The sequence below is a fragment of the Oryctolagus cuniculus genome, chromosome 6 (genome assembly GCF_051225735.1).
Source record: "Oryctolagus cuniculus isolate XC-2025 breed Fujian yellow rabbit chromosome 6, ASM5122573v1, whole genome shotgun sequence".
Lineage (NCBI taxonomy): Eukaryota > Metazoa > Chordata > Mammalia > Lagomorpha > Leporidae > Oryctolagus > Oryctolagus cuniculus.
The window spans coordinates 33,778,231-33,796,032 of NC_142872.1; the positions used below are offsets into that span (position 1 = coordinate 33,778,231).

The 17,802-nt window shown below is 42.3% G+C and overlaps 1 long non-coding RNA gene across 9 annotated transcripts in view; it reads right to left on the bottom strand.

The window, feature by feature from the left end:
* The window catches only part of LOC149126095 (uncharacterized), a 224,054-nt gene extending 218,330 nt beyond the window's left edge, over positions 1-5,724 (bottom strand). For 4 of the 9 annotated variants that reach the window (XR_016235352.1, XR_016235353.1, XR_016235351.1 and 1 more), the window contains exons 1-2: positions 5,593-5,720; positions 5,279-5,497 (exon numbers count right to left, since the gene is read on the bottom strand). This is a non-coding gene — a long non-coding RNA (uncharacterized LOC149126095). Of the gene's footprint in view, positions 1-5,278; positions 5,498-5,592 lie in introns of all 9 variants that reach the window. The other 5 variants (XR_016235350.1, XR_016235348.1, XR_016235349.1 and 2 more) reach the window with 3 other exon arrangements.
* Positions 5,725-17,802: the final 12,078 nt, after the last annotated feature.

Below are 17,802 nucleotides of genomic sequence, written 5' to 3' on the forward strand. Positions count from 1 at the left end.
AAGTTAGTGCACAGTGATTTCTGTTTTTCATTTAACAATTAACATTCTTACTTATTACATTAGTGATCACCCGGGGCTCTTTTTTATTATTATTATTATTTTTTTTTTTGACAGGCAGAGTGGACAGTGAGAGAGAGACAGAGAGAAAGGTCTTCCTTTGCCGTTGGTTCACCCTCCAATGGCCGCCGCGGCCAGCGCGCTGATCCGAACGCAGGAGCCAGGTGCTTATCCTGGTCTCCCATGGGGTGCAGGGCCCAAGCACGTGGGCCATCCTCCACTGCACTCCCAGGCCACAGCAGAGAGCTGGCCTGGAAGAGAGGCAACCGGGACAGAATCCAGCGCCCCGACCGGGACGAGAACTCAGTGTGCCGGCACCGCAGGCAGAGGATCAACCCATTGAGCCGCGGCACCTGCCCACCTGGGGCTCTTGACATGAGCTGCCTAGGCTATGAAAGTCTTTTGAATCCGCAAACTGTCAGTATTTAGGCAAGACCATAAGCAAAGTGAAAGTTCTCTCCTCCCTTCAGAGAAAAGTACATCCTTCTTTGATGGCCCTTTCTTTCCACTGGAGTCTTACTCACAGAGGTCCTTCATGCAGGACATTTTTGCCACAGTGTCTTGGCTTTCTATGGCTGCAAGTCTCTCATGGAATTTTCAGCCAGACCAGAATGCCTTAAGGGCTGATTCTGAGGTTATAAATGCTATTTAAAGCCACTGTCATTCTATGAGTCTGCTGTATGGACTCTTTTCCATGTTGGAGCATACACTCCTTTTTAATTCTATTATGATTACCAAACAATCATATTATATGTATACCACCGAATACTACACAGTGGTTAAAAAAATCTAGTCATTTACAACAAAATGGATAAAACTGGAAAACATCATATTTAGGGAAATAAGCCAGTCCAAAAGGGACAAATACCGTATGTCCTCCCTGAAATGTGTAACAGAGCACCTAAAAGGCAATTTGGAGAAGTGAAACTGACAATTTGAGAAGTAATAACTTTGAACAGCCTTTGTCTTGACTGTTGACAGTTTTTTTTTTTTCTCATACTATTCATTGAACTCTTAACAGAGTTAATCATGTTTGTATAAAGTTACGTGAAAATAGATCTTAGTAAAAAAAAAAAAAAGGTAAGAGTAGAAATAAGAGAGGGAAGAGGAAGGGGGGTAGGAGTGTGGATGGGAGGATGGGCACTGTGGGAAGAATCACCACATTCCTAAAACTGAGAAATGTTTGAAGTTTCTAACTGTAAAGCTGTATAGTTCTGCATACATTTCTACAGACTTACTTCTAAGGGTACATGGGGCCCCAAATCCCTTTAAGCTGGGTGGTTAAATTAGTATTTTAAGAAGTTCAGTCTTGGTCCTAGCATTTGGTGCTTCCCTCTTCTGAAGAACTATCTGCACCAGTCAGCAAAAGATAATGCATGAAAACGTTAAGATTTACAGCACGCCAGCAACTCCGCTAAGCAGTTCTGACTGATCAAGTTACTTTACCCTTGGAATCTCTATACCGTGGACTAAATTGTACCTCCTCATCCCACCAAAAACTCCTGTGTTGAAGTCTTAAACTTCAGTACCTCAAAATGTGAATGGCCAATGCCGTCCTTCAACCCTTGCTTCTACAACTAGATCAAGATGTGCAAAGGTTACCTCCCAAGGACCTCTGGGATGATAATTCCAGCAACAAGCCCATAAGCTTGTTCCAAGATTGCACAGTCATGTGAGTTGTAAATGTGTGACCCATTCACTGTTCCTGGAAACTAGACATAGTGGCAGCATCAGCACACCAACACTCTAAAATCTGAGGGTCCCAGCATGCTCTCCAAGCTGTGAGCACCAGACACTGTCATCCTCTCATTTGCCAGAGACCTTGTCCCAGATACCCATCAACATCCCCTAATCTAAGTCAAAAATAAAATAAAACTGTTTCTGAAAAACAAATCAACCAAATAATGTATAAGCAAAATTCTTCAAAATGGATTTCACCTCAAATGTACCATGAAAGCTTGCCATTAAAAGTCTAGCCTTCTATGACTTTTTCTCAGTGATGATAAATTCTATGGTCTTTTGGTAGTAAATGTACAGTTGTGTTCTTCATTTATATTGTAACCCTTCAGCTCATTAACAAATATTCATTTAGCATACATTCTTCTATGTCAGTAGGCAGGAATATCAGAGCTCACTGCCATTCAGTGGTGGTTTAGAATAAGGTGGGAACAATAGATATAAAGAAGTATACCAGTAATATAATATATACTTCGAAGATGGAGTCAGTGGGTTTTGTTGAGAATTAGACTAGAGCTTTTTTTTTTTTTTTTTTTTTTTTTTTACAGGCAGAGTAGACAGTGAGAGAGAGAGAGACAGAGAGAGAAAGGTCTTCCTTTTCCAAGGGTTCACCCTCCAATGGCCGCCGCGGCCAGCAAACCGCGCTGATCTGAAGCCAGGAACCAGGTGTTTCTCCTGGTCTCCCATGGGGTGCAGGGCCCAAGGACTTGGGCCATCCTCCACTGCACTCCCAGGCCACAGCAGAGAGCTGGCCTAGAAGAGGGGCAACTGGGACAGAATCTGGAGCCCTGACCAGGACTAGAACCCAGTGTGCCGCTGCCACAGGCAGAGGATTAGCCTATAGAGCCGTGGAGCCCGTAGACTGGAGCTCTTTGTAAGAGTGGTGAGAAGTTAAAGAGTAAAATGCCAGTTGGAAACTGGTTAACATCTATTTAAATAAGAAAGGCTGCTTTATACACAGGAATTCTTACAGCCTTTGTTTTTCTTTCCTTTTAATTAGGATTGGAGCAAAGAATTATTTTCAATTTGGATTATATTTTGATAAAGCATAGAAGGTTCTAATGGGTTTTGGGATTTTATTTTCAAATAAATAGAGAGAACCTATGGAAGAGCTCCAAATGACAAGAAGATGCAGGAGGCAAATTAAAAGCCAACAGTCTCAGCTAAACCATGCAACTCAACTTGGGTCTGTTGACCTTGTTTTACTACAATTGTCAAAGAAAATGCCCCAGTGATTTATTAGAGTGTTCATCCCAAGGAGTGTACATTTGTGTAGCTTTAAAACTTTGGCACTTTGCATTTTTAACTTTTTCGTAACAGTTACGTTCATATTTAAATGGCACTAAAATACTAGCACATTTAGCAAAAACATCTTAAATACAAAATTTATTCAGTCTTGACACACTCTCTGCTCATGACATTCTAGATTATTTTGGGCAGCAGTCATTTGGTCCTCTGCATGGATGGGGGCCTCGTTTCCTAGATACTGCAAAAACGTCAAAACTTGTGGCAATGTATGAATTTGAGAATAATAGAGTAACAGCTACCAATTATTAAGTGGCTAGTTGAGTGCAGTCCTGAGTTACTTCACAAAAATTATCTCATGTTGTACTCATACATCGCCAATGATGTGCTGGAAAAGAATCATGGTCAAAGGGTAGCTGGAACATCATGCTGTCCATTTACTGTGCAGGGAAGTTCCAATGGTCCAGTGTGTTCAGGGAGTTCACAGAATTCTAGTCACCTGGGGCTTCCACTTAAAACACCTACAGCTTCAGATATCATCATTGGTAATTCATGTGAGTACTGACCCACATTCTTGTAAGTTTTTAAATAACAGGGCAACTACTTTCAGGGTATTTAAATATGAGGGGAGTTCAAAAATTCATGGAAATTTGCATTATGAAAAAAAAACTATGCACACATTTCTTTTTGGAATTAATTAGCCTTATTTAACTAAACTTCCCACAACTATTTGAAGTATCCTCATACACTGTGGTAAACTGAGGACATTGGAAATGCGTGGCTAGAAGAGAAGAAGACTGAAGCAAAACTGGCCCCTGACTACCCTTCATGGGTGCACTCTCTATGACATGCTCACTCTCTGCTGTTGCCCTGCCCATAAAGAGCTGAGCAAATAACTAACAAAGTTCTTAATTCAGTTGGGTTCTCTCGCAGCCATTTGGATGTTCTTAGAAATAGTATAAGTTTGGATGCCAGAGAACTGGTCCCTTAATTAAGAACACTGGTTCATTTATCCCCTCTTGGAGCAATGAGGACTAAAATGAAACACAATGACCGGGAATCCTTTCAGTTGGCACATCCAGTGACTATACACTCCTACACACCCTGGGATGTCAGCTCCAGCCTGGGGCAGACATTTCAATATCCCTCTGCCAGCAGGTGTTCTTTCACTGAATTGAAAGTTTCCCCAAATTAAAAAGTGTAAAGCTAGTGATGGGAGTTTATGAAACAGTTAAGATGCTGCTTCAGATACACATCTCATATTTGAGTGCATTGGTTCAAATCTCAGCTCTACTTCCAATTTCACCTTCCTGCTAATGTCCACCATGCGGGCAGCATGTGATGACCCAAGCACCAGGCACTTGGGTCCCTTAGATGAAGGAGACCTGGAGTGAGTTTAGGGCTCCTTGAATTTGGCCTGGCCCACCCTAGCTATTGTGAGCACTTGGGGAGTGAACCAGCAGAAGGAATACTCTCTCATTCATATTCATATATTCATATTCATATTCTCTCTCTCTCTCCACTCCCTGTGTGCCTTTCAAATACATGTAACAAACTGCTTAACAATGTTAAGCTATACATAGTCCTATCTTTTTTCTCTCCTGCTATATACCTTTTTATGCTCTTTGGAGCCACTTGCTCTCATGTGCCTGCTATCTATGCAATTATCCCTTGGTAGTCAGATGATGTTGGTTCTAGGACCTCCTGAGATAGCAAAATCTGAAGATATTTTACTTCCTTATATGAAATGGTGCTGCATTTTCCTATAACCTATGTTCTCCCCTCATATACTTCAAATAAATTCTAGGTTACTTATAATGCCAGTTCAACGTAAATGCCGTGTAAACAATAGCTATTCTACACGGTTTCAGAAATGACAAACAACATTTGTGCATGGTCAGTAAAGACACAATTTTTCCCCCAAACATTTTCAATTTGCCACTGAATCTGTGACTGTGGAACTTGTGGATTCAAGTGACCAAATATATTTTTCTTTGATTAACATAGAAACCAAACAGGCTGCATTCTCCAAGCAAAGCCCCAAGCTCATTCAAGATGTCAGTCTCATGTAGCCTTCAGAGTTTTCAGACAATAAAGGCAGAAAATGGAGGACCTATCATTTTTACCAGACAAGAAAAAACTGAGACCCACTGATTGATACAATGGACAAAACTTCACAAAAGCAGCAGCAGCTCTCACGGATGAATGTGTCTGCCGTAACTGTGTTATTCATGCTTACCTGTGAACTTCCACATTCATGTAGGGTCTGTCCCAAAGAACTCCTCACACAAGAGAAGAGAAACGAAGCCGAAAGGCTCAGCCTCTGCTTTGACCTCTCCAAAAGCAGCAAATACCGACAAATGTCTGAAATCCTAAGAACATGGGCCCTGTGGGCTAGCAGGTGTAAGTGATGAGACTTTGAGGGATTTCAGGTCACCTGGCTTGTTTTTAGATTTATCTGGGAGAACAAAATGCAAATGTCATCATTGTGAGTGGGGAGGGCATGTAGTCTGGGAATCATATGGGTCAGTAAAAAGATACAAAAGTACCAACCATGAGCCCAGCATGCAGAAAAGCACATTTGCGGCACTGACTTGTTTAATCCCCACGTAGAGGCTCAGAGGTAAGAGTAATGATCCCTAAGTGGGTTTGAGAAAACAGCCTCAGGGAAGCTCAGTGCATCATTGCCCCTGCTAATGCAGAATGGGCTGAATTAAAAACCAGGTGGGCTGATTTCAGGGTTTCCCCAGGTGCCTTACATTTGGCTTTCTCTCAGCCAGCCAACTCTGGAAATGACTCCTCTCTCACATAGCATTTGCTGTCTCAAATAAAGATGTTTAAGCTCTTGATTTTAAAAGTTCATGCAGAGAAAGAAGGGAGAAAGACAAGGAGGAAATATTGTATGGAGTGGAAACCCACGTATTAAATTTGTAGAACAGCTCTCAGGATTGGTGGTATGGTTCTGATATGCTTCCTCCCTTATTAACCACTGAGGTATTTCCTAAGGCCCCAAAGGAACAAGGTTGGAAACCAGTAAGGAAGGGAAATCCTGGGAACAAGAGTCACAAACTTGAAACCAGAGGCCTGCCAGCTCAGGGAATGGTGCAGACAGAGCCGTGAGTTTACATTAAATGTTTCTTTATTTTTGTACTAACCTAGAGTAGTTTATAAAATCACAAAGGACTCTCATCTAGATCTGTTTCTGTATGGCCCTCCAGTAAAAACGGATTTTGAATTTTGAAAGGTTTATAAAAAGTTAACAAGGAAGAATGCATGACAAACTGTATATGGCCCACAAAGTCCAATTTATTTAATATCTTGATTTTCTAGATAAAGTTTGCCAACCCCCACCAAGAAGGCTTGGTAGTAAAGTTTCTGTTTTATCTTGACCTGACTTAGCAGAGAGTGGCCTGTGGCAAATCTGCCAGTAGTGCCTCTACAACCAATTTTCTTCCCTCAAAGAAACCCACACTGTTTTTGGTGATTCAACCTATTGTCAAAGTGGATCATGCTTGTGGGGGTGTGGAGGTGCTGGGTTTGGGCTCCACTGGGGAGGAGAAAGCTCTCCCCTGAGGACATTAATTGTCCTACCACACAGAACACCTAGGAAAAATAGAACTAAGACCCACGATGTTTACTAAAGGAACATTTATGGTCTACATGTGCCAGAAATTGTGTAATATGCTAAGCATGAAAACTGAAAAATACAGATGAGGAACAAGGCAAAAGGACTGATTTTAAAGGTATGTGGAGTGTGTTAATTAGGTCCTGCAGGAAGCAGACCCTGAACCAGAGTGAGATGCATGAAGTGTATTGAGGGTACAGTTGTGAAAGATGGAAGAGGGAGGAGACAGGATCAAAGAGCAAAGTCCTCAGACTAACACGTATATGTGATATCAGGAAAATGAAAGAGAAGAAGAAACTGCAGCTGAGCAGGGATTGACTGATGGTTTCATAAGCAGATCTAAGGCTGAATTGGCACAATGGAGACCTCTCAGAGAAGTAAGAGAATTTTGGACGAGCCCCACTGTGAGCAGACGTGGCCAGGCCTGGTCAACCACCGCACAGAGTCATTGCTAGGGCATCTGGAAAGAGCAGTTGGAGTCAGAGTTTGAAATGGATCCTGAGCAAGTTATCCATCTTTTTCGGGGAGAGCCTAGTGGTGCACTCCATGGATGGACATTGAGTAAACTCACAGAGATCCTGTGGGATGCAGCGTGAGGGGGCACTATGAAAACATCACAATCAAATCTTTCTCCCTATGAGACATCAGAGCAAAGTTATTTGTTCTATTCCTTTCAGTATATATTGCTTATGCCCCAGTAGCCTCTTAAGTGTTTCCTAGGAAGCTGTTCACATCAAGTTACCTTAGAGTCTGTGACTTTAATTTTATCTATTAGAGAATAAAAGGCGTGTTATGAACACTGGAGCCCTATTCCCTTAGAACCAGAAGCCTGGAGAATGCTCATTTAAATAAGTTCCCACTCCCACTGTACAGAGGGAGAAATTGAGCAAGGCATAGATGGATAAAATTTGGGGAAAATCTGCACATTCTGGGAATGGCTTGTTCCACCTTGAACTGAACAGAGAAAATCGACAGAATCTGACTCCTAATTTATCTCTGCTGCTATGCCCTGGTCACTTCTCCCCTAATTTTCTGCCACTCACACAGCAGCCAGAATGATTCTGCTAAAATCCTGGTTCGATTACAGCATTCACTGGCTCGACAAGTTGTTCTCACATCATCTATGTAACTCAGAGTGAAAGTCACAGTGCTTACAATGTCTGAAAGAACCCTACACACTTCAGCTCCCTCCTTCCCCATCACAACCTCCTGCCATCTCTCACATGGATCGGACACAAGCTATACAGTGTTTTTGACCTTTGTTCAAACATGCTACATATCTCTGCACATGCTACTCCCTCTCATTAAAGGTATTTCCATAGTTCCTGCACTAGGCTTTACTTTTAATTGTGAGGTAATTATAGACTTAATGGAAGAGTTACAAAAATAGTAGGGTCCCCATGTACTCTTCACCTAGCTTCTATTAATACTAATCTTACATAAGCCAGTATGATTATAAAATCTTAGAAATTAAAATTCGTGTAATATTATAGCTAAACTAAAGTCTTTATTTGGTTTTCACCAGTTTAGCCACTAAGGCCGTTTTCTGTCCTAGGATCAGTTCAGGTGGCCACACTGCATTTAGTTGCCACATAGCATTTCTCTCTCCCAATAGGTGACAATTCCTGTCTTTCCATGGCTTTAAGACTCAGATTTTGAAAGTACTCTACAAACTTATTTTGTTCAATTTGGATCCCATGGATTTCATAGGATGTACCTTTCACTCTCTCATTTCTTAGTTCTTTGTTCAAATAATATCTCAGTGAAGACTTTCCATTTATTTAAAAATATAACTCTGCCTGCTCCCATTCCAAAGGCTTTCGACTTCAATTTCTTGCTCTATTTTTCTCTGTTTACAAAGATCAAATATTCTTTGTTTGTTCATAACTTATTTATCATCTTCCCTCTACTAAAATATTGACACATGAAAGTAGAGACTTTTGTATGCTTGTATACTTTTTACCTAGTTTCTAGAAAATTCTTTGACACATAAGAAATGTTCAATAAGATTATACTGAATAAATTCCATGAGTGAAATGGAATCCAGAAAGCAAAGGGAGCTTACACCAATGTTGCTGTACAACATACATGATCTTGTTGGAGTTACCTGACCCAGAGTCTGAATGAAGCTTCGTCATACATAGCAGTTAATTTCTTTGACAGGCCAATTGGAGCTGTTGTTTAAAATGTGTTTCCTGCTGAGCTGTGCAGGTCCAAATTTATAAACTTGGATTTCTGTACATCTTGGAGAAAAATGATGAAATTATGGAAATGAAACCCTCTTAGCCTTTATGACTACTGTAGTTTGCTCAGTAAAATGGATTTCAGATGCAGAAACATCTCACCCTCAAACAGGGCCTTTCAAAATCATTTCCTGACATTTTCACTCATGCAAGTGCAAATGCCTCCTGATTCATGGAGATTTGAAATATGTTAAAAACCAAGGCTGTTCTCAAGTATGCTTGCTATTCCATCAACAAATTATGCAAGACTCTTATCATTCTTCCTACTTTTACTCCACAAAGTAGTATTAGAATTTATGCACAAAGTAAGAAAAGGTGAAAGAAAGTTGTAGTGAAACTTGATTCTGGTCATTTATCTATGTTCATCTAAGATGAGGTTAAATAAAGGAAATTCTGGGAGCTAAAAACCTTGGAAATTAGAATCCTACTGTCTGGGTCCAAAAAAAAAAAAATATGCACAGGGAAAAGTGAAAAGGTACTGGATTAGAATGTCAAACATTCACAAAATTATCTAATCATTTTGAGTCTGATTTCTTTATCTTCAAAATTAAATAACATCAAATCAACTTATTAACTAATGTATTTGGTAGGAAAACATTCATTGAGTTACTACTATGGCTGATCCCTGGGAATACATACATGGAAGATACTGTTCATGAACTCGGTGATTTTTACAAGTAAAAAGTAGAGGTTCCCATAAAAACCCAACATTTCATTCTAACATGATTTTTTTTTGTAATAGAAATATGGGCGCCACAGGCACACAGAGGTGGCTATCTGGAAACATGCTTGAAGGTTTTCTAAATAAATAATGTCTTAGATGAGTCACAAAACAACTAGAAGGACTGGCTAAGTGAAGGGAACCATGGAATAGGATACAGGAGCATGTTAATTAGTAGAAACAGCAAAGAAATTTAACAAAAATGTACTGACAAATGTGTGGCAGATATTGGACAAAAAAAAAACTGAGAAATAAAATAAAGAAAAACAAATGAGTATTCTCTTCATGGTACTGGCATTCTAACTGGGGAGAAGGATATTAACCAAGCAATTTCAAAATTATTTTGTAGCAATTGTGATTCAAAGCATGAAAACGGTTGGAGGAGTCCATAAGTGATTATAAGGATTATAAAGAGGGAAGCTGAATTGTGTGGTCAAGAAAGTCTTCCAACACTTTATTTGACTTTTGTAGGATCAGTAAGTAAAAGTTAATAGGAGGGCCGGCGCCGCAGTTCACTAGGCTAATCCTCCGCCTAGCGGCGCCGGCACACCGGGTTCTAGTCCCGGTTGGGGCGCCGGATTCTGTCCCGGTTGCCCCTCTTCCAGGCCAGCCCTCTGCTGTGGCCAGGGAGTGCAGTGGAGGATGGCCCAGGTGCTTGGGCCCTGCACCCCATGGGAGACCAGGAAAAGCACCTGGCTCCTGGCTCCTGCCATCGGATCAGCGCGGTGCGCCGGCCGCAGTGCGCCGGCCGCGGCGGCCATTGGAGGGTGAACCAACGGCAAAGGAAGACCTTTCTCTCTGTCTCTCTCTCTCACTGTCCACTCTGCCTGTCAAAAAAAAAAAAAAAAAAAAAAAAAAAAAAAAAAAAAGAAAGAAAAAAGAAAAAATAAATAAAAAAAGTTAATAGGAAATTAATTTGAATATGGGGTGGTGGATAAAAGGAGAAGACTATTCAGGCTTGAAAATGACGATATCAAAAGATCAAAATGTGTAGAGAATGGACTGGCCACCAGTTAGAGCATAACTCTAACACAGTCTAGAAGAAGGTGACAGTACCTTCTACCAAATGATTCAGTGGCACTTAGGAGGTTCATAAACAATGGAACAGATCAGAAGGCATAGATGACTCAGGTAGATGTCACATTAATCGAGGTAACAGGGAGGAATAGGTTGAGATATTACTAGCTCAAAGATTATGAGCTCAGCTGTGAATGTGTTGAGAATGAGGCACCTCTAAGACAACCATGCTGAGTTAAATATGCAAGTCTTACCATCAGAGAAAATACCCAGAAGGACATATGAAATTGAGAGCAATTGCTGAAGTTTCTCAAGAACAGATGGAATGTGAAGAACACAGATTTTAGGACTGAGTCTTGACCAATGCCAGTATTTAAAGGTTTGATAACTCCTCTTTGGAGTTAGAAACACATCCTGAAAGGGGGGAGAAAAATTACAACACACTAGAGTTAAAGAAGCCAAAACGACGGGGCCACAGCCGTGCCTCACTTCGTTAATCCTCCGCCTGCAGCACAAGCATCCCATGTGGGCACCAGGTTTTAGTCCCAGTTGCTCCTCTTCTAGTCCAGCTCTTTGCTGTGGCTTGAGAGGGCAGTGGAGGATGGCCCAAGTGCTTGGGCCCTGCACCTGCATGGGAGACCAGGAGGAAGCACCTAGCTCCTGGCTTTGGATAGCGGCCATTTGGGGGATGAACCAACAGAAGGAAGTCCTTACTATCTGTCTCTCTCTCTCTCTCTAACTCTGTCAAAAAAAATAAATAAATAAAAATAAAAAGCCAAAGCGATAAGGTACTTTCAGAGAGAGGATTTCATCACAAGAGGTTAAAAGGTATCCACTAGGAACAGCGACATGACCTGTATGACAATTATTGTCATGGTGTGGGTGAGGCTACAAAAGACTGAATTGAACAGAAAATAATGTGTTGAAACTGAATGCAAAATGAGACCCTAAGAACACAATGGAAAGCAATGAAGACAATGTATATATGAGACTTTCCATATACATACATTACTATTTTAATACAGTATTAACTAACATTCTCCCTCGTTTTCTCTGAACATATACAACTGTACATATGTTTATAATCTGACTTAAATATATACCTATGTATCTTTGCATAATATATATTATAATACATAGTATAATATAGAGAGAAAACCATTAATGAATTTCAAATTGTTTTGCATTAAAATAAACTTAATTTTTTTTAAAATTTTATTTAAGGTATACAAACTTCATATATTTCATGGACACAGATTTAGTAACATAGTGACACTTCCCACACTATCCTCCCTCCTGTGCAAGCTCCCACACTTCTTCCTCCAACCTCTCCTATTCCCACTCATAATTTTTATTAAGCTCAGTTTACTTTATACTCATAAGATTAACCCTACATTAAGTAAAGAGCTCAACAAGTAGCATGGAAAAAAAAAAACACACTGTTCCTCAACAGTAGAGACAAGGGTTGCAAATCATCTTCAAATCTCAAAAATGTCAATTCCACATCATACATTACATTTTAATCCCCCTTTCCCACAGTTTTTGAAGGTTTCTTGTAGAAAAACATAATCAACCAATTTGGACTTTGAGTTATAATTAAGGTAGCAACCTGTCAGTATCTTTTTGTCAGCCCTTTCAATTTTAGTGTGAAGGTGCATCTCATTTGGCTTTAATTTACATTTCATTTATGATTAATGATATTAAAAACTTATTTACTTATTGCTTATTTATGATATTTATTTATATAATTATACAATATGTTTTAGATTTTTTTACCAAATTTTGTTTTATTTGTATTTTTATTACTGAGTTATTAAATGACATCATTTAGCCTGGATAAAAGTCCACTTTTAGAAACCAATACTGTGAATATTTTTCCCAGTGTGGGACTTGCTTATTCATTGTTTGTGATGATGTCTGGTGTGCAGAAATTACGGAAGACTAGAAGATTGTGTAAAATATCTTCAATGTGATGAAATAAAAAAGATACCAATACAAAAAAGCAGACTGAACATCAGCCCTTCACTATTTTGCAAAGTATAGAAGAGGGGACATTTTCTGACTCATTCTTTGATACAATACAATGCAGTGCAATGGCTAGCAATGCATCCTACCATCTGTTCTATTTGTATTTAAAACTACAGGTACCTCTCTAGAGAAAAATTAAAGAAAACATTCTGGATTATTCTAAATCCAGTGGAAATACTGTTTTACACATTTTGAAATGAAGGAATTCAGACAACCCAACTAGTAAAATGACACAAATGGGGCCAGCATTGTGGAGCAGCAGTTTAAATCGCCACCTGCAATGCCTACATCCCACATGAGTACTGTTGCAGTCCCCACTGCTCTTCTTCCACCCAGCTTCCTGCTAATGTGCCTAGGAAAGGCAGTGGAAGATGGCTCAACTGCTTGAACCCCTGCCACCCATGTCTATGCTCCTGTCTTTGACTTTGCTCAGCCCCAGCCATTGCGGCCATATGGGGAGTGAACTAGCAAATGGAAGATCACCTTCACCCTCGCCCTTGCCCTCACCCTCTTAACTCTGCCTTTCAAATGAAAAATTTTTAAGAAGAAAGTCATGCAAAAGTATCCTGAATCAGAAGCATGAAAGGCAACTGAGGTGCTGTAGATACTATGCACAGAGATAAAAAATGATGAAGCCCTGTCAAAGATCTCAAGTATGGCTTTAACTAAGGTGCTGACTTTCAAATACTATTGTAGTGGTTTTTCTAAGACTTTTCTTAATAAGATTTAAAATTTGTAAAGGATTTGAAATCCCAGAATAAAATAAAGAAAATTTCCCCATGAATGGATAAGAAATTTACACTAAATAGTGATCCAAGTTTAGCTCCTGATTGCCAAGTGTACTTAACTATTTTTGAAAAGTTAGAAATAGAAACAATGAAATAACAGGTAACTCTTTGAAAATAAAGCTCTAAAAAATTGAGACTATACTTTTTTGAATCTTTCTGAGTCTAGTGTTAACTAATAACCTGGAGATAAATGAGGAGTGTTTTTGAAAAGAGCTGGAGCCTACAGGAAAGAATGAGATGTAAAGATTCCTAAGCAATCCCTCCCCTCCACACCTCAAACATCTGTGTGGCTACCCTTCAATTCCCTCAGCTGGCATGCCTCATTGGCTCCCAGTTATGAAATTAAAAGCAAAACAAAACAATAAAGGCCATATACCAAATTGGTTACAGCATATTTTGTAGCTATCAAGATAATACTAAGGTATTTTTAAAAGTTTGTGGGGGCCGACGCTGTGGCGCAGTGGGTTAACGTCCTGGCTTGAAGTGCCAGCATCCCATATGGGTGCAGGTTTGAGACCCAGCTGCTCCACTTCTGATCCAGCTCTCTGCTATGGCCTGGGAAAGCAGTAGAAGATGGCCCAAGTCCTTGGGCCCCTGTACCCGCATGGGAAACCGGGAAGAAGCTCCTGGCTCCTGGCTTCAGATCAGCGCAGTCCGTCCATTGCAGCCAATTGGAGAGTGAACCATCGGATGGAAAACCTCTCTTTCGCTGCCTCTCCTCTCTCTATGGATCTCTGACTTTTGAATAAATCAATCTTAAAAAAAAAGTTTGTGGAAATTGGAATTAAAAGATGTTTGTTCTGCTGTAAACAAATTTGAAAGCAACACTTTTTTCATATAATACATTTTCATGACATTTTTGAAGACTCCTCATATGCATAAGCTTCAAAAATTATTGCCCCAAAATAAGCTTATCTTTTAATTTCATCTTCCATGAACTTATGAACTATCCTCCTGCATAAATGTTAACCACATATTAAATTATAAATGCTACCACACAGCATATACACAAAAATAAATGTGTGTGTTTATCTGGTCAGATGTGGGGTGCTTTGTACTTTTGCCCATTCAAGTATACTACTTTATAACTTTATGAACACATACTTTTCTGTTAGTGGACATACTTATTTTTAATTTTCAAAACTTACTTAAGTGATCATGAAACTCGAGCCAGCCTCAGCTGACAGGCATGATGGGAGCTGGGTTGAAATTTCAGGAAATGAGGTAAGGGTGCTCTGAAGCCCACCTCTTCATGCCTCATCCAGGAGCTAAGGAATGCCGTAGCCACAGTGCTGCTTCTGGCTTCCACTGCTATGCTTGGAAGGCAGTTCTCCCATGTGGAAAGGTTGCTGAGCAGAATCCACGTGCACACACCCCTGAACATCTTTCCTGCTCACTGGAGCCTTTCCCCACGTACTGTTCCCATTCTTTCCACCACTCACGGCAGACTGCTTCTCAAGAAAGCATTTGTCGCTCCCCCTCTTCATGGAGGAGCAACACAGGACCCCGCGCTGTTCTTTCGTCTGCTCGGCCCTCCCCGGGTTTGCTGCTGGTTCTTCCCGGGTTGGCTACTATCCCTTCCACCTCCGTGGAAGGGCAGTTCCCCCTGGCCGCATTCCCCACTTCCGCAGGGGAGCGGCACACCGCCGGCCGGCTTTCTCGGGGGCTGCACGGGTTCCCTTAGATGTTCCTGGTGCATGCCGTCTCTCTCCTCCTTTATAGTCCTCCTCCGCCAATCCCAACTCGGCTGCCCACACGCCGAGTACGCTGCTCTCCAATCAGGAGCAAGTCCTACAGTTAATTGGTTGAACTGGAGGCAGCTGTGCGGAAGCTGTTTACTTCTCTCCCAGCGCCATATTGTGGGAGAGCAGATGCATAGAATAAGTCCTAATTCGAGTAACTTAGTCTAGTCCGGATTGCTCCCCACAGATCCCCCTTTCTTTTTATTTTTTAGCGTTGATACGCGCCTGTCTTCGGTGTCCCGCGGCACACACTCTGCTCTACTTGCTAGAGTTGCCACAGGCTCTTACAAGTCCTATCAGGCAAACCGAATCCGGGTCCTCTCTTCGCCATGTTGTGAGGAGGTTTTTAGGCACTGATGCGTGCCTGTGTTCGGTGCCCTGCAGCGCATGCTCTGCTCTGCTAGAACTGCCTGCAGGTGTTTACAAAACCTATCAGGCAAACCGAATCCAAGCCTTCTCATTGCCGTATTGTGGGGGAGACTTATTAGTGTTGGTTTGTGCCTATCTTCGGTGACCTGCAGCTCATACTCTGGTCGAGCTGCTTGCTGGCGCTTACCGCCTTAAATCAGGCAGACCGAATCCAAGCCTCCTAATTGTTGCATTGTGGGGAAGCTTTACTGATGTTAATTCGTGCCTGTCTTCGGTGACCTGCGGCGCATAAGCTGCTAGCCGCCGCAGGTGCTCATCGTGCTCATCGCCTCACTTAATCAGGCAGACCGAATCCAAACTTTCTCGTTGCCATGTTGAGGGGAGGCCTTATTTTTCTCTATTTCTCTATCTCCGGGCATTCCTATTTCTCCCATTTTACTTCTATCTGCCAACATTCCCATTTCTCTCACTCCACTTCCAAACTTCTGTTTCTCTTATCCCCGCAGCTTCCCGCTGCCCGCCCCGAGGCTACTTCTCGGCGGCTTCCCGGCTGAGCCGCTTCAGCCCGCACCTCTCTCATCTGCGCAGCTTCCCGGCTTTGCGCGGCTTGGCTTCGCGCGCTCCGCGGTCTCCACGCCCTTCGCGTCTGCACCACGGCCTACGCCAGCCCCGTTCCCTATCTACTTGTGCCCCGCACGCTCTCTCTGCGCACGGCAGCCTCCGCGAGTCACACAGCGTGTAGCTTACGTGTCCGCCACTAGCATTCAATCTAAGTTCCCCGGGCTAGCCTGGCGAATTCAACCCAGCGTACGTCTCTGCCCCACGGTTTGGCTTCCCGTCCTTTGCTCCCCGGGCTAATCAGACGGATCCCAACCTGGCTCACGTTTCAGCTTCTGGTTTCAACTTTTCGCCCCCTATTCCCGGGCTAACTTGAGAACCCCAAAGTGGCTTCCGTTTCCGCCTCGGCCTGCCCCCCGCGGCTTCAATTTCCCTAACATTTTTCTCTACCCGGTATGTTTCCCCAAGCTTTCCTCCAACGATATTCCTCCCTCATTTCTCCTGGCCTCTCCCCACAGTCCGCGTCCAAGTCTGTTTGTTCTAGCTTTCACTTTCGCTTTCGACCTTAGAGATTTCTCCCAGCTTCCCCCCGTAGTCCGTATCCGAGTCTATGCCTAGGCTTTCAATAGCTTCTTCCGGCACCCTTTTCGTCCGGCTTTTCCCTAGGCTGTTTGCTAGTCTCTCTCTCCGGTATTTTCCCTAGGCTGTTTGCTAGTCTCTCTCTCCGATATTTTCCCAATTCTTCCCGTTTCTTCCCTCCTAAGTTTGCTATCCGTCCTAGGTTTCCTATCCGAGTCAGGGTTCCTATCCGAGTCACGGCACCATTATGTCGCTCCCCCTCTTCGTGGAGGAGCAACACAGGACCCTGCGCTGTTCTTTCATCTGCTCGGCCCTCCCCGGGTTTGCTTCTGGTTCTTCCCGGGTTGGCTACTATCCCTTCCACCTCCGTGGAAGGGCAGTTCCCCCTGGCCGCATTCCCCACTTCCGCAGGGGAGCGGCACACCGCCGGCCGGCTTTCTCGGGGGCTGCACGGGTTCCCTTAGATGTTCCTGGTGCATGCCGTCTCTCTCCTCCTTTATAGTCCTCCTCCGCCAATCCCAACTCGGCTGCCCACACGCCGAGTACGCTGCTCTCCAATCAGGAGCAAGTCCTACAGTTAATTGGTTGAACTGGAGGCAGCTGTGCGGAAGCTGTTTACTTCTCTCCCAGCGCCATATTGTGGGAGAGCAGATGCATAGAATAAGTCCTAATTCGAGTAACTTAGTCTAGTCCGGATTGCTCCCCACAGCATTTACTTCTTTTAAAGATCTAGAGCAACAGGAAACCTGTTCACTCACGTTGTTTCAGGTACATTAAGTAATACAAAATATTCTTAAGACAACTGTGATGTTCTATGTTTGAATTATTTTGAAAATGTACGTGGGTAGAGGAAACTATGAGATGCTGCGGGCCCTAGAAAAATGAATTAATAATTCATAAAATAATTCAGAAACAATCAGATAAACAAATATTCACTGAGGAGCAACTATGTGCAACTCCCCCCAGGTCCTGTGGGAGAGAGTGAAACATGAGCATCCTTAGCCCTACGAGTTCCTAATCCAGACCTTTACCTGCACTCTATTTTGCTGGGACTCAGGCCTTGCCGAGATAGCATCTGCAGATTTCTAGAATG